Here is a 24687-nt window from a genome sequence, read left to right on the forward strand (position 1 = left end):
AGAACTTTGCCACAAGTTCTTCTTTGTAAGTGCCACCGAATGCATTTATCTTATTTCTTTCTTTTGCAATCTGGTTTCCTTCCCGTCTATTATTGGCATCTTCATCAACCTCGTTGTCCTCCTCAATGAATATGCTCAACCTTGATCTCTTTGAAGTGGTCTCCGCGATTCTTTGGATCCACTTCTGGTTCTTGCATAGCTCTTTGTAGCAATGATGCAACGTGAAGGGCTTGTGACCGAACTTGGTTTTTCTATGCTTGGATAGTTTTTGGATGTAGGGGCCATATTCCGTCACTTGCACACCGCTCAGTGGTGCATGATTCATTTAGTTGGGAAAAGGAGGAGAGCCTTCTTAGCACTTGTATTTTGTTGTCTCGCTCTTTGTAGGTATCCAATGCAGTTTGGGTTTTAATCGATTTTTCCTAGCTGACATGGATTATATTTTTTAGGTAAATAGCTGACTTAGATTTTTCTTTATCCAGCCATTCTTATTTTTGGTCATATGCATGTTTCTGCAGCTGATGAGCTCATGAACGGAAAGGTTCAAGCCATGGTCATCTCGCCAGAGACATCACCTGAAGCCGAGCTATTCGCCAACCTCGCGAAGCGCAGCAGCATCCCGATCCTTTCCTTCTCGGCCACCTCGCTGGCATCAATTCCGTCGCAGGCACGTTTCTTTGTGCACAGTGCAGCCAACACCAACTCCCAGGCCGCGCCCGTTGCATCCATCCTTGAGGCATTCCAATGGCGCGCGGCCGTCCTGCTACTCGAGGAGTCCACCTACGGCATCAGCATTGTCTCGGCATTGGTCCACGAGTTCCAGGGGCACGGGCACGGGCACCGCGTACGCGGCATAATGGACAGCGTGGCTGTGCCAGCCGACGCGACAGACAGCCGCCTCGACGTAGTGTTTCTTGCAGTGAAGAACATGCCGGCGCGGGTGGTCGTCGTGCATGTGACTTCCGCTCTGGCTGTGCGCCTCTTCCGCCGGGCCATGGCCGCCGGCATGATGTCGGAGGGGTACGTCTGGATCGCCACGTCCGCCGTGGGCGATGCGGTGGACAGTCTCAGCCCCGGCGACCTCGACTGCCTGCAGGGGGTCGTCAGCCTGCGGGTCCACGTGCAGGCAACGGAGCAAGTTAGAAACTTCTCAAGACGGTTCAAGCAGAGGTTTCGGCAGGAGAACCCGGCTACCCATGACACCGTGAGCGTGCCGGTGTGGCTACTCTGGCTGTATGACACGGCATGGGCAACCACCACGGCGGCCGACAGGTCCTTCCGAACGACGACGCACGCAGCTGGAACGGGACTTGCCGATGCCGTGCTCAGCACCAGGTTCCATGGCCTGGCTGGAAGTTTCAGGCTGGTCGATGGGCAGCGGCAGATCCCAGCAACATACGAGATCGTGAATATCATAGGCGCCGGAGCGAGGACGGTCGGGTTTTGGACGCCGGAGTTTGGGATCTCAACAAGTTTGTACCCCAGGAGTGGCAAGGAGCTGAAGCAAATCCTTTGGCCAGGTGAAACGGCGGTTGTTCCGGTAGGGTGGAGCGAGTCCCCAAATGGGCGTCCGCTTCGCGTGGCTGTCCCGGTGAAGCGTGGATTCAGCCAATTTGTGAACATTTCCGGCGATCCAAGGACGGGAAGAGAAATTATCACCGGCTACTGCATCGACGTATTCCATGCAGCCACGGCGAAATTGGCCCATCCAGTCGCGTATCAGTACGTGCCAGTCAACGATAACTCCGAGTCTTACGACATGCTTGTCAACCTGGTGCATGAAAATGTGAGTGCAAATCCCATGATATAAGCTACGTATTCCCTTTGTTCCGAAATTCTTAAATTCATAGGTATATTTAATACGAACTTGATTAATGTTAAATGTATTTAACTTGGAACAAACCTAAAACTTCAAGTATTTTGAAACAGAGGAGTGTTTTCTTTTTTGCGAGGGACATAAGCTACTTGTGTAGTGCAATCAATTGAACTGCGATTCATTGTTGCAGAAAGTCGACGCGGTGGTTGCAGACATGACGATAACAGCGAGCCGGATGAAGCTTGTTTCTTTCACGGTGCCATTCGCTGAATCTGGGTGATCGATGATCGTGGCAGAGGAGGACAGAAGCAACAGCATGTGGATTTTCGTGAAGCCATTAACGCCATTACTCTGGCTCACCTGCATTGCGCTCTTCTTCTTCTCCAGCTTCATTGTGTGGGCGATCGAGCGCGAATCCAGCCCTGATTTCCCATACATGACTTGGAAGCAAGTCGCGTTCCGGTTCTTCAGTGCATTCTCAACTCTAGTCTTCTCCCAAAGTATAAACCAAAACATGCAACATGTATATATATATAGCTGAACCGATACATATACTAAAACTAATATACTCATTGTCACCTACCTTTAGAGGAGAAGCTGAAGAGCAACCTGTCGAAGCTCGTGGTGGTCATATCGATGTTTGTGGCATTCATTGTCACAACATGCTACACGGCCAGCCTGACGTCTATGTTGACGGCTCGACCGCTCCAACCGACGATAAGCGTCCTGGGAGAAAGGGACTACGTGGGCTATCAAGAGGGATCATTCATCGCCGACTTCCTAATAGACATGGGCTTTCACGAGGCCAAGTTAAGGGGATATACCACAATCGATGAGTACGCCGATGCTCTGAGGAGAGGGTCAGAGAACGGAGGGGTCTCGGCGATTTTCGACGAAATGCCCTATCTGAGGCTCTTCCTGTCGCGCTACTGCCAAGGCTACTCCATGGTCGGTCCAACCTACAAGAGCGCCGGGTTCGGATTTGTATGTGTCTCTTTCCCCACCCCCTAATTAAATTGTAGCAATCCAGGTCGATCAGATATTCAGGTGTGTACGTACGACGGAGTGCAACAAGAATGATTGTGGCTCTATTTCAGGTATTCCCCATGGGATCTCATCTAGCTCTTGACGTGTCGCGCGCCATCTTGGAGCTGGCAGAGGGAGAGAAGCTTGCACGCATCGAGAACAAGTGGTTTGCGCACCCTGGGGTCTGCGTGAACAAGAACAACAGCACCGACTCGTCGTTCAGGCTCGACCTCAGGAACTTCGGTGGGCTGTTCCTCATCAGCGTCTTGGTCTCGTGCCTCATGCTGCTGATAAACCTGACCGCATGTGTGGCCAGTAGTCCCCACAGAGTTCCGCCGTGGCTGTGTTCTTGGCTTTTGAGATTTGAGAGCCTCCAGCGGCGCCGAGATGAGTTCGTGGGGAACGGCGGTGGCGCACCTGAGCGAAATCCTCCGGAGCCGGCCGCCGGACAGACAGTGCAAGAAGCAGCTGTGACTACTAGTTCCTCGGAATCCTCCAGAACCTCAGCAGCCTCTTCGCCCGTTCCAGAAGAAATCGTAGCGCTTCCTCCAGGCCGTTCGATCGAGCGGGTTCTGCAGGAACATTCAGCCTCGCCGACCCAGTCCATACTCCATACAAATGCAGCCTAGGCAAACCGTGACAGGTCGAGCAAATCGTGGCAATTTCGGAAATGTACGGGCGGCCTACTTTCGCACTTTTCAGACATTTCTCGTGGGGGTATAATTGTATCATATCGCATGCAGGCAATGAATAGTAATTTCGGAAATGCGTTGGAATAATTAATAACAAGTCGTGACACTCGTGCATCTATGCTGTCAGAACTGCTACAAGTTACTGTTATGCAAGAATGAGTGGCTGTACTAACTACATGCCCTCAACCGGAATTTTTTCAAAACGGAGGTAAAAGATTTGCCTCTTTCATTAATTAAGAAGAAGTTTAGAGTTGCTTTCACAACAAAAAAGCAAGATAAGATACATAGATTCTACTCTCGCGGCATGATGTTTCCCAAGTGTTTCGAGCCTGCGGCGATCCAAAGCCTAGCCTCATTCTTGATGTTACCAAATATGACGGATGGTAGCGTCGATTTTTGTTGGAACACCCTCAACCGGAATGAGTGGTTGTGTTATGAAAGAAATCTAAAGTTTAGGAAAAGGATCAATATCGGGCGGCCGATCCATCGCAAACATCGGTAGGACAACCGCTGGATGCTATGAGGAGAACCTCTGGCCACTGTTAGGCCTTGTAAAATGGGAGATGCTTAGATAAATAAACCAGATTTTTTTTAAACACCGATGCTTATTTGTACAGGGTAGACGCTTAACTAAGCGTCTCTCCTGTAGAAATAGGCACCGGTGCTTCAGAAAATTTCGGTTATTTTTCTAAGCACCCCTCTAAGCATCTCCCATTGTACAAGGCCTTACGACGGCGGTAGCCGGATGATGCGGCCATGACTCACCGATGTTGGGAAGACGATTGCCGGGTGCTACGACGCCAAGCTGCGAAGGTGACCGTGGATGTAGACCGACCGACGGGCCATGACGAACGAGGACTCGAGCTGCTGCAGACGGCCAGGCTGTTACTCGAACCACGACAGAGCGACGTCTTTTTAATGCGGGAAGGCCATCATGACTAATTTTATTAAGATCAAATAATCAGTACATCATCAACTAGTTTAGTGGTGAATAGGGCCGCAAGAAAAGCTTGAGGCTCGTGAGCCGCTCGAGATTGACTCGTATTTTAGCTCAACTCGAAAAGAAATGAGATGAGTATGAATACTTTAAAGCAACTCCAATGCAAAGACTCAGATGGACACGTATTTTGTCCGTTTGGGTCATCTGTTCTGTCCGCCTAGCGGATGAGCCGGACATGCGCGGACTGTGGATGCACCCAGCGCAAGCGCATAAAGCGGACAACGCGACCACGGTGGAGACGTCGACGCCGCCGGGCCAGTCGTCGTGGCCGCCGCCACGGCTTGCTGCTTCATGGCGTCGTCCGTCGCGGAGGACATGGCCGACATCGCGCCGTCCTTCCACCTGATCTGCAGTTCACTGGGTCTCCCCGAAGTCGCCGTGGAGGAGCACGCAGAGGAAGACCAGCGCCAACACGCAAAGGAGGAGCACGCTATGGCTAGCTACTGAGCTCGGGAAGGGGTTGCAGGAGCAGAGGAAGTGAAGATTAGGAGTGCGTGAGATGTGAGCACGAGTGGAGGCTTGGGTGGGTGGTGGTGCTCGGGGCCTCCTTTTATAGCGGCCGTGTCCGCAGCCGCCGTGCCAGCGATGTCTGCCCGCCGCATCGGGAGCGGCCATGGCCGACATCGCGTCGTCCTCGAGGGCGCGTCCTTCCACCAGTCTGCAGTTCCCCACAGGTCTCCTCGGCCCCGCGCCGCCCGCCTGCTGTTACTCGGACCCACCGTGCTCCAATGCCCCGGCCCCGTGCCGCCCTGCTGCGCCGCTCTGCTTAGAACGGGCGGCGGCGGCCTGCGTAGGTGGCCTCGTCGGCGAGCGGCGGCGGTGGCCTGCGCAGGTGGCCTCACCGGCGAGCGTGGCGGCGGCCTGTGCAGTGGCCTCGTCACCAAGCGTGTGCGGTCACTGATGTGTAGGTCCAGGGCGGACACGAGCGAACGAGAGTCCGCGACGGGAGCGTCCGCTTTGTCCGTCGCGGATCCATTTATGGCTTAAATTTGGACTCAGTTTGCATCGGATCGTCCCGTTGAGCCAACTTTTTTGTCCGGATGACCCAAACGGATATAATGAGTCGCCCCATTGGAGTTGCTCTTATGTAGCTCGATCGAGAAGCGAGCCGATCTTGAGCCAGCATTGGCTCACTCGATTTTAGCTCGATAGCTCGATATCATCTAAGTATAATAAATAACCTTCATATATATTGCCAAGAATTAGGATCATTCATTTTCATATATGTTATGTACAATGTTTTTTCTTTACTTTACCTACTAGCAAACATGGAAATTAAGTATGGAGAAAATTTATTCTCATCACGTGGCCAACCATGTGTTCAATATCTTTTTATTTTCGTCAAAGTGAGCTGGCGCACCTTCATCGCCTTCTATCTATGATCTCTTGTTTCTAGATACTAGTTTTCACTTGAGAAAGAATAAGTCGAATTTATAGTGATTTTTCGGTTCTGTTGTGGCATATCTTGCTTTAAAATTTGCCTTAAAATGATTTTAAAAATCATCTTATTTAGCTCGAAACTAGCTCGAGATCGACTCGAGATCATTACAAGCTGAGCACAAGCCACTTTCTGCAGCTCGGCCTTGAGCTTCGCACATTTTGAGCTCGCTCGAATTTTAATATGAGTTGAGCTGAGCCTAGGCCAACTCACTCGAACTCGACTCTTTTGCAGCCCTAGTGGTGAGGCAACCTAGGGGTTCCTCCGACCACCTACTCGAAGTCTTACTAAAAAACAATATTGAGCTAGCACATGAGCCGCTTGATTAGTGGACCGATAACAATGTTTAAACTTATATTGTATACGAGCAATTCAAGAGGAATTGACGGGATTTTTTCTTGACCACGTCATACGTAAAATCGGAGAATACCATGTGAAAGTTGAAACCGATTTTAGATGTTAAGGAGTGTAAGACATGTTATATTGTACATATGTAGTAGCGTCGGATAGATATACGAAAACTTGTTGTTCGACCAATCTCTCAGAGAAAGAGAGGCTTCACTTATCTCTGTATATATATATTCACGACGATCTTTTGTAATTAATGGTTCCTTCATTTTCTTACTAGCTAGCGTGTCGAGTTCTCTCTATATGTATAGTAGCTAGATCGACCAAGCACGGAGAAAGAGAGGACATTTCTCTCTATTAGCTAGCTAACACAATATGAAACCCCAAAATTAACCCTAGAAAACCCCCTGACCCCGCCCCCCCCTAAAAAAAATCCAGCTCCTGCCAACTGCTGACGTGTGGATGCCTTTTGGTCCCGGGTGGTAATACTAACCAGGACTAAAGGTCCTTCTGCCTGGACGCCCTGCAGCGACCACGTGGAGCCCCTTCTGTCCCGGTTCGTAAACGAAACGGGGCTAAAGGTTTTGGGCTTTAGTCCCGACCCTCTTTAGTCCCGGTTCCAGAACCAGGACTGAAAGCCCTCTGGAACCGGGATTAATGACCGTTTTCTACTAGTGTTAACCTTCCCAATAGAAACACTAGTATCCACACATTTTGTGAAGATTGCTGAGGCAGCGTCCCACCAACATGATTGACCAGTGCAGAAGTCTATAACGATAAGAGAATCCGACTCCGCTTCTACATGGTGAAATTCCAAACTATTTGCGAGGGTTAATCCATCACGCATCGCCATTGCCTTCATAGTTACCACATTTGCAGCACAGGGAACATAGACACATTGAGCCGTAAGCAGATTACCATTTACATCTCTTGGTACTGTGGAAAAAGTCCAAAATAAACCTTTAAATTGTAGACGAAAGCTAAATCAAACCCTGAACTTCGAATCCCGAAAATTGGCACTCTGAACTTTTAATCCCGGTCTATTTTGGACCCTAGATCTGTTTGGCACACCGGGAATACTACAATCATGGCCGGGATAAACAACTACTCTCACAGAAAATAATTTGGGCCGGCCCACTATAACACAACAATAATTCGTGAAGTTAAAAAACGTTCGCACATTTCTAAACTTGTGTCGACTATGCGACCGACGCTCGCTCTCACTGTCACTCTCTCTCACTCACGCCTCTGCCCCACACCTCCCTCTTCCCCATCGCCTATGCCATGCTCCGGCGCTGCCGCCGACAACACCGCTTTCTGCCGCCACGTTCCGCCATGTCAAGCGAAGCTGTAAAGTATTCAGGCAAACAGGTACTGTAATTCACCCGCAAAAAAAAAACATGTACTGCAACTGTCAATTTGAAGAGAGGAAATGAGCTCAGAACTACATACAAGTTTATAAGATTTATATTCCAAAATTTGGTCACGCACATGTTCACAATTCCTACAACCGATACACGCCTCAGTCAAAATGATGGACAGCTCATATAAGCCGTTACTATTCCTCCATAACACTAGTAATTTTGATCTTAAAAGGAAATCCATTACACTGGGGTTTGTACATTCTATGTGCATCGTTTTTGGAGTCTGGTCGTCTGTATGTTCAGCATGTTGCCTAAACAAAGGGGAATGGATTTCCAATGGTATATCATCAGTGGCAAAGCGAGGCCGGCAAAGCACTCCTTAGCTGTCCCCCATATAGGTTATGTATAAAGAGGCAAGAAATGGAGATTGGCACAATTTACCCAGTCGGTTGAAACACACCTTTCTTATGTGCAAAATGGTGAAGCAATTTTGCATGTAGTTGTGTCAGGGGGAAATTAGGCGCAAAGTGCAAACTGTGTGAATCACTGCCAAAATGCTCGTGACATGGTGTATGAAACACCATGGCTTGACTGAGGACATGAAAATGTTATGAGAAATGTGATTCTGGAGTGGCCATGGTGGAGAGTGAGAAATGAGGCTAGGTACGTAGGAGTCACTATAAAAGGCACCCCAATGGGCAAGAGAGATTGCCCTTTGCTAGATCTAATTAAGCTTCTGATTAGTAGTGGGCAGTGAAAGCAATCATGGTAGTAGCGTACTTTTACTTCAAGGCTTCGACGGACGGCTGGGATAGTAGGATGTACCCACATTTGGGAGTAGAAAGTCAACTCTTGGCACCATTACTTTTTTTTAACAATGGCACTATTACTTCTATCCACATCCAAATCATGAGTAATGAAAGATCGTGTCACTTTCACTGCCCACGATTTGGATCGTGGATAGTAGAATAGTGCCATCTGGAGATGAGAGTTGACTTTCTACTTTCGAGTGTGGGTATACCCTATTATCTTAGCCATCCGTCAAAGTTGTGGTGCATCGTGATGGGAGCTTTGTGATTTGCATGCCTGCGTGTACAAGGTGGGAGCTTTGTGATTTGCATGCCTGCGTGTACTGCAAGGCGAAGGTGTTGGGATGCTCGGCTTCCTGCGTCCGCTCCGTTTTCCCACCAACGAGGTTGCCGTGCCTTGCATCGCCTGCGCCGTGGGAAGGAGCAGCCATGGACGAGGAGATGAAATTCCTGAATCATGATGCAGCCAATAAAAAGGTAAGCGCTGTATTGTTGTTGACGTAGTTAAGAATAAGATGGCAGTAATGTTGTGGGTGTAAGGCAAAGATTTTTCTCTTCGGATGATTCTCGGATGATTCGTAGAATCACGCGTGTTCTGAACCTGCCTTGGTGCTGGGTGGGTGTTCGAATGAGTAGTGATGTATGCATTTAAGACTGCGTTGAGGCCTTGTATCACCATAGTTATGCTGCTATGTATACTAGTAAGGAGGAGTTGCATCATTTCAAAATTTTAACCGCAATGGCGGGAGATTGGAGTAATGTCTACCGCCAGTAATAGTCAATGGTCCATCCCATGTCAATGATATGAATGTCTAAAATGCATGACGTGGATATTTTACGTGGCCAATTATGATGTGACAGACATGCATAACTTAGTGGGGGTGGAAGAGTGCGTGTTGTAAGAATTAAAAGTAATGGATTTGATGCATGATTGACAAATATTAAAGGTAAATGGTTGTGGTGCATAGTTGAAAAAATAACGTTAGTGGATGCCGACATGGCACACTTGGTGAGGTGAAAGGCTGCATGTTGAGAGAAATTGCTTATAGTGGGGATGAACTTTCTAAGAATAATAAAGAATATAGGATATGCGTTCTAGAACCCTCCTGAACCGGGTATTTCTTCTTTTCTTTGTTTTTTCATTTTGATTTTTCTCTTTTTTTGTCTTTTTCCTTTTCTAATTTTCTAATTCTTTTTTCTTTTCTTTTTCTAATTTTCATTATTTCGTTTTATTTTTTTCAAGTTCGTTCTTTTCCGTTATTATCCCCCATTTCTATTTTTTATTTGTTTGTTTAGCGAACATATTTCAAATTCATGAACATAAAAGGAAATAATGAACATTTTTTAAATTTGTCAACATATTAGGAAATTGAATTTTTCCCAATGTGTGAACACTTTTTACAATTTCCCAAACAATTTTTTGAAAACATTATCATTTATTACGATTTTGAGAACATTGTTTTGAATCAGGGAATATTTTTGAATTTTGTGAATAATTTTTAAAATTTACTATCATTTGTAAAATAAATTTATTTTTCAAAATGCATGAAGATTTTTTAAATCAATGAAAAAAATCGTGATTTTGGGGACATTTTTTTGTTTGCTCTTTCTAAATGTTTTTAGACATTTCAAAAAAATTAATGAATGTCTTTCAAATTCTCCTACATTTTTTGAATACGCGAACATTTTATAGTTTCCTGGACATTTTTCAAAATCATTAACATTTTTGAATTCATGAGCATTTTATGATTTCTCAAATATTTTCAAACTCGATATTTTTTGGAATACCGTATTATTCTAAAGAAGAAGAAAAAATAAAAACAGAAAAGAAAAAAAGAAATGAGAAAAACAGGGGTGTCTCTTCCTGTACATGGGGGGGGGGCCCAAAAACGCTTGCTGTTGGAGCGGGGGTGCGCGTTTCCTTCCTATTTGGCGCGTATGTCGCCAGATAGGATGTCCCGAATTTTGGATGTATCGTCTGCAACTGCGCTCGTGCTCAGTATAGGACTTTCGAACTTGTCCAAAAACCTATAGCCGCGGTGTTAGACATATCCCGGTAAAATGTTGACCACCTCTCGCGACTGGCGACTTCGAGCGAACCTGCTCTGACCGCCGCCGCCGCTGCCGCCGGCCTCCTCCGGAGGCTCAGCTCCCGGCCGCTCCTGCTCGGGTGGGGGGTCGCATCGCTCCCCATGGCTACCCCTCTCTAGCAGCTCGCGCAAGCATCCCCTCTCCAGGCGGCGCGCTTACGAAGAGCAGCGGCTGGATCTTATCCTCTGCCTCCCCACTCCGGTGAGTTGTTGCAGCAATTTGCCCCTCTGGTTTGACCGGAGGTGGCCCTTTTATCTGCTCCTTACCCCCCCCCCCCCCCCCCGCCTGAACCATTGGAAGGTGCTCGGGCTGGCTGTATCGAGAGGATCTATTCCCGTGGCTCTGCATCTGGCATGTCATATGGTGCCAGCAAGATGCCGTTAGGGGAGAAGCAGAATGCTGCAGTGGGGAAGGAGCCTGTTGAGAAGGCGGAAGGGGTGGACTCCATGATGGGGTGCCTTAACCTCCTTGCGGACGACACTGATTTTGTGGAGATGAGTGATGATGAGGAAGGGGATTGCTCGGTGCCGGTGAAGTGGTCGCTGCTCGGGATGATTCTCTCGCCCTCTGTGATTCATATCAGCACCACCACGTCGGCAATGCGCCCGGCCTGGGGAAATCCCAGGGGGCTCAAGCTCAGGAACGTTCGAGACAACGTGTTTGTGGCTGATTTCGCGAACAAGTCTGACAGAGATAGGGCTCAAGAGGGGACGCCATGGATGGTGGGTAAACATGCGGTTCTCCTTCAAGACTACGATCCCTGGCTTCGCCCGTCAGATATCAGGTTCGACTCAATGTCTATCTGGGTCAGAATCTTGAACCTTCCCTTTGAATGGATGAACAATCGCAAGGGCCTGAAGATTGCAAAACTGATCGACAAGAACTGCACGGTGGATGTGGACGAGGGTGGCAATGCCTCAGGCTCCTTTCTGCGAGCCAGGGTGTCCATCCCTCTTAAAGGGCCCTTGCGCCGGTGGGTGACAATCAGGAAGGGCAGCGAGGATGTGAAATATGACCTACAGTATGAAAAACCCCTTCTATTGCTTCAGTTGTGGCCTCATTGGGCATGGTGATCTAGAATGTCAGTCCCCAGCAGACCGAGACCAGTTTGGCAAGCTCCCCTTTGATAGAGGCTTGAGAGCCCCAGAGGAGAGAAGAAAGCGGCTGCAATCCTTTGGGCAGGCTGCTGTTTCAGCTTCCTGGAGCAGTGATAACAAAGACAGAGGAGGGGGAAGCCGTGGCTCCGTCCCTGAGTCTGCCACCAGCAGAACTTCTCGTGAAACAGGGGTGAATGAGACTGTGAAGCCTGGCGAGCAAGAGGCGACTTCACCACTTGCAAAAAACAAACCTGTCCCAGGAAGAAACAAAGTTTCCGAGATTGCAAAGAAATTATTCTCTACGGACCCGGAGATGCCGGAAAAATATGTACGCAAGAGAAAACCAGAATCTAGGGCTGGGAGTAAAGGAGATGGGGCTGCTAAGGGGAAGCTTTCTACTGCCCCCCTGCAAGGTTCAGACCTCTCTCTGGTCGTCGTGGGCAAGGGCTTAGTGGGAGGGCCCAGTCTCCCGCTCACTGGTTTGGACAAGGACGAAAAGCTGACAAAAAACACAAGAATGACCAGTTCTGTTTCCAAAGCCAGGGGAATCAAAAGGGGGTGGGTAGAGATCAAGTTGCAACAAGCACAGAAGCGGGGCTGCCTATTCAGCCCTGCAGTAAGCAATGAAGGTCGTCGCTTTCAACTGCCGGGGGTTTGGGAACCAGCCGGCAGTCGAGGGCCTTCTGGAGCTACAGAAGGCTGAAGACCCTGACATCCTCTTTCTTTCAGAAACAAAGCTGGACAGGGAGAGGATGAAGCGAATTAAGGTGTTGTCGGGAATGCCCAACATGGAGGTAAAGGACTGTGAGGGGCAAAGCGGTGGCTTGGCCCTTCTCTGGAAGAAGGATGTAAATGTAAGAGTGAACCCTGGGATGTCGCGCTACCACATCGACGCCGACGTCACTGGGGAGGATGGGTTCATCTGGAGGCTTACTAGTATTTATGGTGAACCGAAGCACGGGGAGAAAGAGAAGACTTGGAAACTCTTGCGCATCCTTCATGGACGTTCCTCTCTGCCTTGGATGTGTTTTGGTGACTTCAATGAGATCCTCTTCGCAAGTGAGAAGCAGGGGGGTCCGGATAGATCCCATGCCTGCATGGATAAATTTCGGAGTGCTCTGGAGTTCTGTGAGCTTGAGGATTTGGGCTTCGTGGGGGATCCTTACACTTGGCGCAATCACAGTCACCGAGCGGACTCTTACATTAAGGAGAGGCTTGATCGGGCTATCGCAAACTTGGGATGGCGCTCCCATTTCCCGGCCTACAAGGCAATCAATGGGGATCCAAGGCACTCCGATCACAGACCCGTGATTGTGGTTTTGGAACCGGAATACCGGGGCAATAGCACTGGGTGCGTGTTTGAACAACAAAAATTCGAGGCAAAGTGGCTTGAGGAGGAGCAATGCGATGAGGTGGTGCGCAATGCCTGGCACTTGGCAATGCTGACTGGCGATAGAGGGTTAGCTGCCACAATCAAAAGAGTTGGGATGGAACTGCACACATGGAGCAAAGAGGCCTTGGGCGATCTAAAGAACCGTATCAAGAAGGTCAAGAAGGAGCTCAATCGCTGCAGGAAAAGAGCCATCTCCCAGGAGCAAGTCTCTCTTGAGCAGATGCTAAGGTACAAGCTTGAGAGACTGCAAGACCAAAAAAATACTTATTGGAAGCAGCGAGCGAAGGCTCATTGGCTGCATGATGGAGATCGAAACACTAGCTTCTTCCACGCTTGCGCCTCGGAGAGGCGCAGGATGAACTTGATCAAATCTCTCAAGAATGACGAGGGCGGTGTGGTGGAGGGGGAGGAGGAGCTGAGAACCTTTATCACTAACTACTACTCCCTCCGTTCCAAAATAGATGACTCAACTTTGTACTAACTTTAGTACAAAGTTGAGTCATCTATTTTGGAACGGAGGGAGTACAAGCAGCTTTTCTCTTCTCGTGCAGGAACTAGAGCGGATGAGCTCCTTGACAAGGTCTCCCCCATTGTTACTGCTGAGATGAATGTCTTCCTTAAGAGACCTTTCACCATTGAAGAAATAAAATTGGCTCTTAATTCCATGAGTGATTTGAAGGCCCCGGGTCTAGATGGCATGCCAGCGGTCTTTTATAAGCGCTTCTGGGATCTAGTAGGGGAAGTTGTGCAGGGCGAAGTTCTCGAGGTTCTAAATGGTGGCCAAATTCCAGCGGGCTGGAACGAAATGGTCATTGTCTTGATCCCCAAAGTCAAGAATCCAACCCACCTTAAGGAGTTGCGGCCGATCAGCCTTTGCAACGTGGTGTTTAAGATTGTCACAAAGGTGATTGCTTGTCGGATGAAGGAGGTGCTTGATGTGGTCATTTCTCCTAGCCAGAGTGCCTTTGTCTCTGGACGGCTGATTACCGACAATATTCTGATCGCTTATGAGACCACCCATTTCATGCGCCAGAGAAAGGGAGGTAGAGATGGGCTTGCAGCAGTCAAGCTGGATATGAGTAAGGCTTTTGACCGTGTGAATGGCCTTTCTTGGAGAAGATAATGCTGAAACTAGGCTTCTCTAATAGCTGGGTGCAACTGGTGATGCGTTGTGTGACCACGGTCACATACAGGGTTAAGGTGAACAAGAATCTGACTGAGGTGGTGGTGCCTCAATGTGGCCTGAGGCAAGGGTGTCCTCTATCACCTTACCTTTTCATCTTGTGTGCTGAGGGGCTCTCGGCTCTCTTCCACCGGGCTGAGGAGGATGGATCCCTGCAGGGAGTTCAGGTTTGCCCCTACGGCTCCCAAGATAAACCACCTCTTCTTCGTAGATGACTCCTTGATCTTTATGAAGGCGAATGAGCCAAGTGCTCGTAGGCTCCAAGAAATCCTTGCTCTCTACGAGGATGCGTCTGGCCAAATGATAAACAAGGAAAAGTTTGCTGTTATGTTCAGCAAGGGAACTTCTCAGCGAGCAAAAAGGAATTTTCAGAGGATTTTACAAATTCGAGACAAAGCTTTCAATGAAAGAAACCTTGGTCTGCCAATTTTCTTGGGTAGATCAAAAGCCAAGGCCTTTGAGTATCTTAAAGAGAGAATCTGGAAGTTGATCCAAGGGTGAAAGGAGAAATTCTTATCTAGAGCAGGGAAGGAGATCTTGGTTAAAGCCGTGGCCCAGGCGATCCCCATCTATGCCATGTCCTGCTTTGACATCACGAAATCTTTCTGCGATGAAATTAGCTCAATGGTCTGTCGCTATTGGTGGAATAATCAAGATGAGGAGCGGCACCACTGGTTGAGCTGGCAGTGTCTTACAAAGCCGAAAACTAAGAGTGGCCTTGGCCTTCGGGATCTCCACATCTTTAACCTGGCCATGTTGGCTAGACAAGGTTGGCGACTACTTCAAGACCCCGAGTCTCTTTGTGGGAGGGTGCTGCGGGCTAAATATTTCCCTGACGGGAAGCTTCTGGACGCTGTTCCCGCCCCTGGCATATCATACAGTTGGCGCAGCATCCTAAAAGGGGTGGACTTATTGAAGGAAGGGATTATCTGGAGAGTGGGGGATGGGACTAACATCAAGGTGTGGGAAGATCCTTGGATCCCCGAGGGCGATACAAAGAGGCCTAGATCTCTCCCTGGGCGCTCCCCAATCACTCTTGTAGCAGATTTGCTCAATCCAAACACCGAGGGCTGGGACGAGGCGTTGGTCCGTGATCTCTTTCAGGCGGAAGACGCAAAGGCCATTCTCTCCATTAGCATCTGCGAAGGGATGGAGGATAATTTTGCTTGGCATTTTGATCGGCATGACATCTTCTCCGTCAAGTCTGCTTATAAGATTGGTGTTATGCTGCGCGATAGAAGGCTGGGAAGAGATGCTGCAAGCTCTAAGGAAAATTCTGCTAACAGCACTGTCAAATTTGATTGGAAGCATGTCTGGTCCCTGAAGGCCACCAGCAAAATAAAGATGTTTGTGTGGCGCCTTGCCCACAATAGTCTGGCTAACCGCATGAAAATAAAAAAGCTAGGCGTGGACTTGGACACTAGATGCCCTGTTTGCCATAGGTTAAATGAAGATGGAGGGCACACCTTCCTGAAGTGCAAGAAAGCTAAAGAATGATGGAACATTTTGGCTTTGGGAGAGACCCGGGAAAAGCTCATGCTCTGTAATTCAGCCCACTCCATGCTTCAGGAGCTGTGGAGGTGTGATGAAGACACACAGCTGAAGGCCGTGACCTTTATGTGGGAATGGTGGAATGTTCGCAACAAGGCCAATGCTGGTGAGGCGGCTCCTAAGCCTCAAGCGGTTTGTCACCGGGTGGAGAAGATGCTGATTGAGTCCCTGGGCTTGCGCAAACCAAACAAGCCTCCTAGGCCACCAGACATTCACAAATGGAGCAAGCCCCCCGTGCATCATGTGAAGGTTAACTTCGACGGTGCCTTTGATGAAAATACATGTGCAGGGGGATGGGGCTATGTGGTCCGTGATTAGGCTGGCGAATTTATCGCTGCTGGTGCGGGCAAGTCCGTGAACCTGAAATGTGCTTTGCAATCTGAATCTGTAGCCTGCCTTGCTGCCATTGATGGGGCGATCGGGATTGGGGCAAATCGAATCATCTTCGAGTCTGACTCCCCAACCCTTATACAGGCTTTGAAGAGCAACGATTATGACAAGGCAACCATTGGTGTGTTGGTGAAGGAAGCTAGAAGCCTATACATTCTAAACTTTGATTCCTATGCTTTTTCTTTCAGCCGACGCACTTGTAACTCTGTTGCCCATGAGCTTGCCAAGCTGGGCGTTCATTCTGGGCCTGATGACTCCTTCTGGGAGGCCTCTGCCCCCAATTGCATTGTAAAATTGTTAGCCAGTGACATTGCTGTGCTTGAAGTTTAATGGAATTTCCATGTTCCCGTCAAAAAGAAAAACCTATAGCCGCCGCGACATTCAGTCGCCTCCACTCGTCCTTCGTCTCCGACGACGGCGAGTTCGTTCTCCGTCTCCCTCCTCTCCGGTGAGTTGTCCACTCCTCCCTCGACCCCGACCCACCCTCCTCCTCAGTCCACAAGCTGCTGCTTCGCGGGCTGGCATCCCTCTAACCCTGCCACCAACCCCGAAACCGAACCCTAGCTAGCTCGCCGGATGCGCGGACAGGAAGGCGTCGGCGATCTCATGATGAGTTCCAGTCGCATGCACGGCGCGTAGTATTCCCGATTTACTTTTAAAAGTTGCTTAGCTTCTGATCGGTGACTGATTCGTATTATGCGATTGGATTGTGTGCCTTCTCGTTCGGCGAGTCAGATTTTTTCCCTCGATGTTTCTCTGTGGGATACATCTCTTGCTTCCTTGTTCCTGTCCCGAATTTGGCAGGAACCAACCTGTGGATGTAACACCATGCAGCACAAACTATAATTAGCCTCTCATCTCCTACTACATATAAGGCTAGCTTTGTACTAATTCAATAACCATCGTCATATGCTTTGAACTAACTATATTAGAGCATCTCCAACAGGCGCGCGACAAAACGGGCGCCCGCGCGGTAAAATCAGTTTTTCGCGCGCGCCGGTTGGTTCAGCGCGCTCCAGCGGTGGCGGGAAGTTACCGCGCGCGGGAAGTGTTTGCGCGCGCGCGGTAGAAAGCGGCACGCGGCGCGCTAGATTTGACGCGCCGCTTTGCGCACGCCTATAAAGTCCCGCGCTTCGCCACGCGCCCTTCTCCTCGCAATCTCGCCGCTCCGCACCCCACCGCTTCGCCGCGTCGCCGCTTTCTACGCCACCACCGCGCCACCATGCCGCCGCGCCGCCGGGGTGCTTCGGGCTTTCGCGGCGTCCGCGAGTGCCCCAACGGCTGGTACTCTGCCGAGATACGGGCCGGCGACGTCCGGCTCGGCCTCGGGATGTTCCGGAGCGCGCGCGAGGCGGCCCGCGCGTACGACGCGGCGGCGTGGCGCTTGGAGAGGCCCCGGTCCCAGATGAATTTCCGGGACGTCTTCACGCGCGAGGAGGCGCAGCGCCTCGCCCCTCCACCGCGTCTCATCACGGACATGGACCGTGCCGACCACGCTCGGCGGCAGCGCCGTCTCCTCGTCGCCGAGGAGGATGAGCGAGCCATGGCGGAGTGGCGCCGTCGCCACCCAGAGGACGTCGACGCCGAGCGTGCCTACTGGGCGGAGAGGACGGCAAGGCGCCGCTCGGAGCGGGCGGACCGGCGTCGGCGGAAGGCAGTGGCGAACGAGCAGTGCGACATCGTCTCCGCAGGTGGGAGGTCGTTCTTCACCTCGGAGATGAACGTTGGGACGACGTATGGCTCTCAACCTCGGACGACACCGACGAGGATGACGATGGTGATGGTAGCGACTTAAAGTAGTTTTCTATCATGTATGCCGTAGTAGTTTTTATCTATCTATCTATGTATGTCGAACTATCTATCATCTATGCCGTAGTAGTTGCACCGATGTAAAATATCTATGTATCGCTTTTTTTATCTATGCAATTTTAATTAAAAAAATATTGTAGAATGAGCGCGGGCGCTGCATTTTACCGCGCCTGCTGGAGCTGCGCACGCGCGCGGCTTTTCAGCGCGGATGCTGGAGCAAACGCTGCGCGCCGCGCCAAACCAGGCGATGGGCGCGCGCCAAATCCGTTTTTACCACGCGGCGCGTTGGGCGCCTGTTGGAGATGCTCTTACGTAGCAATCTTTTCAAGCGTGTGAGCTGATTGGCTTTACATCCTTGCTTTTTGCTGGCTACTAATCACCTAGTATTTTGCATTTATTTCGTCCTGCTCTAGGATTTGGAAAGACGCCGACATCTATAAGATGCGGTGATGATCTCACTAGGAGTACAAATGAGGAGCTAATAGCCAGCAAGGCTGACTCGAAGCCGAACTCAAATGAGAACCTAACGACTTGCAATGGTGTTGGAAAGTTGATCGAGTCATTGCCTCCAGGTCAGCTGGTCACTATTTTTTTTACGCTTTTGCACACATTTTTAACAACTCAGGTGGAGCACTTACAATTGTGGTTTTGTGTGGTATCTTTATTTAAGTAGGTTCGGGTGCTACTGATACTGCCGGACCTGGCAGCTGTGGTGGTTCTGCTCGAGATGTCTCCGACTGTTCCGGTGAAGCTCCATCCAAAACGGCCCGTGGCGTCGTCTGGATTTACTTGTTTGATGGTGATCTTGCTTTTTTACGCTTCTGAACTCCCTAAATTAATACACATCTGCACTAGCAGTTAACTTTTGATCTTTTGTAGGAGACGCCATTCTGTTTTTATGCTCCGGCATTCCTATAGAACACAATCCGTCTTGCACAAAAGTGTTGACCTCAACAAATTTGGCTGCAGCTATGAGGGACAAAACAAAATCCAGCTCTGCCATGAAGGTTGGTAATTAACTATTTCCCCCATTTAATTTGCTTGTTCTGTTGTTCATTTTAAGTTATTATAATTGTGGCAATTCTATATTCTCTTCTTGCTTTGTTGTCATTTCAGATTCAAGTGCGCGATGCATTTAGTAATGTTGCCCCTGGGTGCTTGGAGGAATGTGAGTTAGATCACGGGACTGTTAGGGCTGCTGTTGTCAAAGTGACATGGTTCCTTGATGTTTGTGAAGTACGTCTCCGCCATGGGGTGGAAATTCCGCCCCTCATTGTCGTGGTAGCCATACACTTTAATGGCTCTGGTGGAGCGACGGCTGTAAAAGAGATCCTGAGTAAAGTTTCAACGCCTTCCGAGACTGTGCTTTGCAAGGTATGTTGTCAGTTTGTATCTTCCTTACATGGTAGAGGAAATAAATGAATAATTTATTTCGAGGAATCAGAATGACCTAATCTGTGCCCCATTAGATGCCACTTTTACTTTGTTTGATGCAAACCTTGTTGATTTTCGCTCTTTTATGTGCTAGGCTGGTGATGGCGAGCCACTCTTTGACGGTGATGGGAACTTTGTTGGCATGGCTATTTTTTCCGATGGCAGGCATGTTTATGTGCAAGGAAGTGTAATTTTTGAAAATTTGGTGGAATTTGCGAGAGGGATTAGGGTACGCGTGCGACAGCAGGAACGATATAGGTATGTCTCGTCCTGAATATAAAAGCAGTATTTTTCCAGTTTGCTTATCCACACCTGTCTTTCATCGGTCATGCCTGTGGTTTCACATTTGGTAGTTGTAATCATGAGCCGTGGGTGGACAAGGACATGCATTTGTATTTATTTTTTTAAGTTGTGAATCCTACCTCATGAATTACTTGATTTCTTTGCTACATGTACATAGATATATTTGCACCTGGACCATGCATGTGTCCTAGAAGCTCACTACGATTATTGACATGATTTAAGAAAACAGAAATCATGACCAATAAGCCCTCTTGTCTGATCTTAGATTTCACTGTTAGGTAGGGCGTTGAAGCCAGTACATGTGTTTGTCTAATGGAAAGAAGGAACATTTTCATTCAAGCTTAAACATAAATAATTGAACTTAAGACTTACAACACTTCCTAACTCTCGGCGTCTATAAGCGTTAATGTCATTTTCCCCTATCTTCATCAGTTCTATCATGTTTTTGGTCTATTCGTATTTGATGTGTTCTGTCGTGGATTTGATTAAGTGGGTTCATTATGCTGTGCTGCAGATGATCTATAAGCGAAAAAGGCAAGCGCCGGTGCCGACATGATGTCTATGATGATCCAGTAAAGAGAAAGAGAACCTTCTTGTGATCTGGAAGGTGAGCAACACTGGCCACTCCTTAATAGTATTGAATATGTTATATGTGAGTTTGTTGCGGGTGATGCAAGTGTAGTCTTTTTTCTTCTATGGTTAACTAATAAGGTACTCCCTCCGTCCCAAAATTTTTGTCTTAAATTTGTCTAAATACGGATGTATCAAGTCACGTTTTAGTATTAGGTACATCCGTATCTAGACAAATTTAAGACAAGAATTTTGGGACGGAGGGAGTACTAATGTGTTGTTTAGTAGTACCACCTTAGGTACGTTTAGCCTTATTACATATGTCCATCAGTATCTCACAGTTAGCTTTTTTAACGAATCCTGTCCATCAGCATCTACTTCAGCTCCTTTAACGAATCTGCTGAGTGCTTGTCATTTTTTTTGGATGAAGCAGGCCTGTCTAAATCTATTATGGTTATTTCTGATTCATTTCAATACATGCATTGTTTGGTTGCTTCAACCTGCTTTGAATTTAAAGGCTTGCTGTTTGCTGTACAAACGATAACGGCAGATGGCCAGTGCAAGCCAATTTAGTATCATCCCTAGAATGATGATAAGGTAGTGATCAGCAAAATGAATCATGACTTTTGTCGAACCATGTGTGCTCAATCCAGTCAAAACAGCTATCAATATTCAGTCGGAAAAAGATGCACATGAGTATTGAATATATTGAATGTTTCTGATCTTGGATATTTTATTTTTATTTTTGTGGGTGCTGATCTGATCTGATCTTGGATATTAGAAAGAGGAAATCTTAGTACAACAAATATCACTACCCCAGTACCCCTATAGAAAGCACCATTGTCTCTGGAATCCAAACAATCTCAGCCATCCGCTTCATGATTGTAACAATTAACGTTGGACTAATGCTAATTGCCCCTTAATCTCACGCTTAATGTCCCCTGGAAATCTCTCCTCATTCGGTTCAAGGTGCTCCCCTCCCCTCTGGGGCTCTGTTCAAGGGATGTGATGTAAAACACCATTTCGTAGACATGGATGGAGAACCACCTGAATGCAAGAAAGTAGTGAAAGATTATATTTGGGCCTGTGTAGCAACTACACTAATGTGTAATCTTTTTTTTTAGAAAAGGAGGATGACCCCCGGCCTCTGCATCTGGAAGATGCATACGGCCACTTTATTGATTATTCCCGAGGACCTTACAAAGTGTTACAACAATAAGCCTGAATCCACCATCTAGGCAACATATGCCGCTACTCCTATCCATATGATGAAGGGGTGCTAGCTGGGCCCCTACCCAGACCACTCACCTAAACCTAACATCGAAAGCCGAAATCCCTAGCCTAGCCACATACCGGGTCTGGGGCATAAACCGGTCTGACGCACTCACAGGTGTCGTCTCCACCATCTTCCACAGGTCCATCTCCAAGCAGATTGAGGTGCCATCCTTGGCAGCCCTCCGCCATCAACGTCACCATGACGCCAAATGACGACCACCACCTACAGAAGAGCATCACCAAGCAGATGAAGCGCTACCACAGGACGAAGATCAGCGGTAGACTAGATAAATCGCCGCACACATTGCCGCCGCCAAACACCTCACACGCACCACGAAGCGCCCACCGTGCTTCCAGGGACCCCAGGCTACGCCTTCAAGAAGGAGCGCGACGAAGGGACGACGCCGTCGCCCGCAAGGGGAACTAGAGCTTTCGCCCAAATGAAGAGCACAGTGAGAGACGGGATAGGACCTCGACAAGGCCTCCAAGAAGGGAACCGACGCCCACAAGGCGCCGCCATTGTCGTGGTCTCCGCCGACGGCCAAGGGTTTCCCCCGATCCCGCCCCCGTCCCAACCACCCGGCCAAAGATCTGGCCAGGGGAGCGCCCGCAGCCGAAGAAGGCATCGGACTTCATCGTAGCAGGCACGCCGGGTGACGGGGCACCCCGACCCACCGTAGTAGACGTCCACCGAGACCTCGCCGCCCGCACAGCCGAAGTCGCGGACCACCAGCTCCCATGGCCGTCGCCCGTCAAGAGGCCACGCCGTCCACGCCGTCCGAGGCCGCCGCCCCGGCATCCACCCACCGCGCACATCCCATCAAGACACGGAGAACGACCCACATCGCCGCCACCAGGGAGACCACGCCGCGAACACCCTAGCCGGGCGACGAAGCAGGGCCGCGCCGGCCAGATCCGGCGATCCCCGGCCCACCAGCCGCCAGAGAGGAGCCAGCTCCGATCCAGGGCCGCTCCGGTCTGATCTGGCAGTTCGGCGGCCACAGAGAACTAACACGGCCACCAGGAGACTGGTAACGGCACTAGTTGAGCTATGCGTGAGATTTGATACGCTCTTAGTGCATCCACGATGGGATTTGTCACCTGGTCAACTGGGGGCAGACTGAACCAGCGGCTGGTTGACGATGGGCACCGGATGGTGGCGGGTTGAAGAGCTTGGCTAGCTGTTGCATTGAGCGACCGGTCGATCTGGTTAGGATTCAGTCTTGCGGCATAAACATCTTCGAACTCAAGAAAGGCACACGACTGGGAAACATGGTAAAGAGACACGGATTAACACAATCAGAAATGTGAGTACCAGAATAAAACGTATAGCTACCAGGATTGATGCACTTGTATTACTCGAAACAAGGATTGTGCATGCCCCTTGCAGGCAAGGGAGGTCATGAGGTGGGGGCTGAAACTGGGGAAGAAAGGATCGGTGATTGCCCTAGAACACTACTCGGTGGTAGGTGGCCGTTTGGGCTTCAGTTACTGCATGACAGATGACAGATGGGACGAGACAGCTCAGAAAGGTATCTGCATGCCCGGCCGTCAGACAATGGCATGCGCCGCTATGCAATAGACGGCACCTACTCGTCATAAAGACTCAGAACCTATTTCTTTTCCAACTTCAATACGGTGAGGATACAGGGAATAATACAAGGAATATCGTTGATCCCGAGGTGTGTGGACGCTAGAGATAACGGGAGCATCTGAGCCCGGGCTCAGAAACGAATTTTCGAAGGGGAAGGCCATATGGAAGATCAAGTTTTGCCAATGTAGAACATGAATCTTAAGAAAACATTTTGGAGATATTGGAGGCAGCAAGCTTGAACATGATTTCCTTTTTTTTTACCAAACATTGAGCATGTGATCAGTGGAAAAGGTCAACTGTCCAGCAATGACGAAATTCCAAGTGGGTGGCGGCAGAGGTGATTGACAAATTGATTGGGGGCTCCTGCAAATTCTGGAGGTGATGCTATATACAATGGTTTAGCTAGATAGTTTATAATGTTTGAAGGTTGTTTATTTTTTCCTTTTGATCTAAATTGCATGTAAAATGTTGATTCATTTTATGTGGCCATTTTATTTTATTTTGCTATACTTCTCAGTAAACATTGTTTTTGTTAAATAAGTGAAATAAGTTGATGCTAACAACTGTTAGTTTGATAATTCACTCTCCTGCCTTACTTTGGACCACTTACTATATATGTGATGCATCATCTAACCAGCTCTACTACTGGGTGGCGCTCTCTATCCTTAGATGTGCCCTCACCTAAAGGATTTCAATATGTATGATATGGCTAATTTTGCACTTAGCCAGCTACCTTACTGCCATGTACTCTCTCCGTCCCAAAATAATTGTCTCAACTTTGTACTAACTAGCTTTAGTACAAAGTTATACTAAGGCTGAGACACTTATTTTGAGATGGAGGGAGTATATGAAAAAAGACGGCTAAATGGGCACATGAAAGGGGGAGAACCATAGGCAAGGCATGTGCAGGGTCTGCTTGCCTGGAGTTACAACAGCCTGGTACCGTGAAGTATCCTCAAAAGTGTGTCAAAAGCAGGATCTGTACTGGCAACAAGATATATCGGAGGAAGAAGCAAATATCGACAAGAAAAAACGAAAAAACAACCATAAGTTCCAATGTGGTGCTCAAGCAATTATGATGCATGTCAAGTTAAAGTGTTTGAATTAAGTTACATTTACACTAATCAAATTAAATGGAGTTGGAAAACATGAAGCAATAGTTTTTCAACAAAACTCAACATGCATATTGAAATAAAAATTGATTTACCAGTGATGAGTAAAGTAAAATTTGTTAAACATGCATGATAATGCAATGAATGGATTCTATGCATTTTTTGGGGGGTATAAAGTTTGTCATTTTCAGATTTAAAATGAATTAGTTATGATTTATGCAAGTTTTAAGTAAATTAATGTAATTTAATTAAGGCATTTTTATTTCTGGTGCAAATGGATATTTATGCATGAAATTGTTTTAAACTTATTTGAAATGCATTTGAATTTTCTAACAAAGAAATAAAACAGAAATTTACTGGGCCAAAACTGGTTTTCAGCCGGCTATCCAACA

The 24687-nt window shown here is 48.4% G+C and overlaps 1 pseudogene; it reads left to right on the forward strand.

Annotated features, from left to right (window-relative positions):
• Positions 1–550: 550 nt before the first annotated feature.
• Positions 551–3471, forward strand: LOC123039001 (glutamate receptor 2.8-like; annotated as a pseudogene).
• Positions 3472–24687: the final 21216 nt, after the last annotated feature.

This window comes from Triticum aestivum, chromosome 2B (genome assembly GCF_018294505.1).
Source record: "Triticum aestivum cultivar Chinese Spring chromosome 2B, IWGSC CS RefSeq v2.1, whole genome shotgun sequence".
Lineage (NCBI taxonomy): Eukaryota > Viridiplantae > Streptophyta > Magnoliopsida > Poales > Poaceae > Triticum > Triticum aestivum.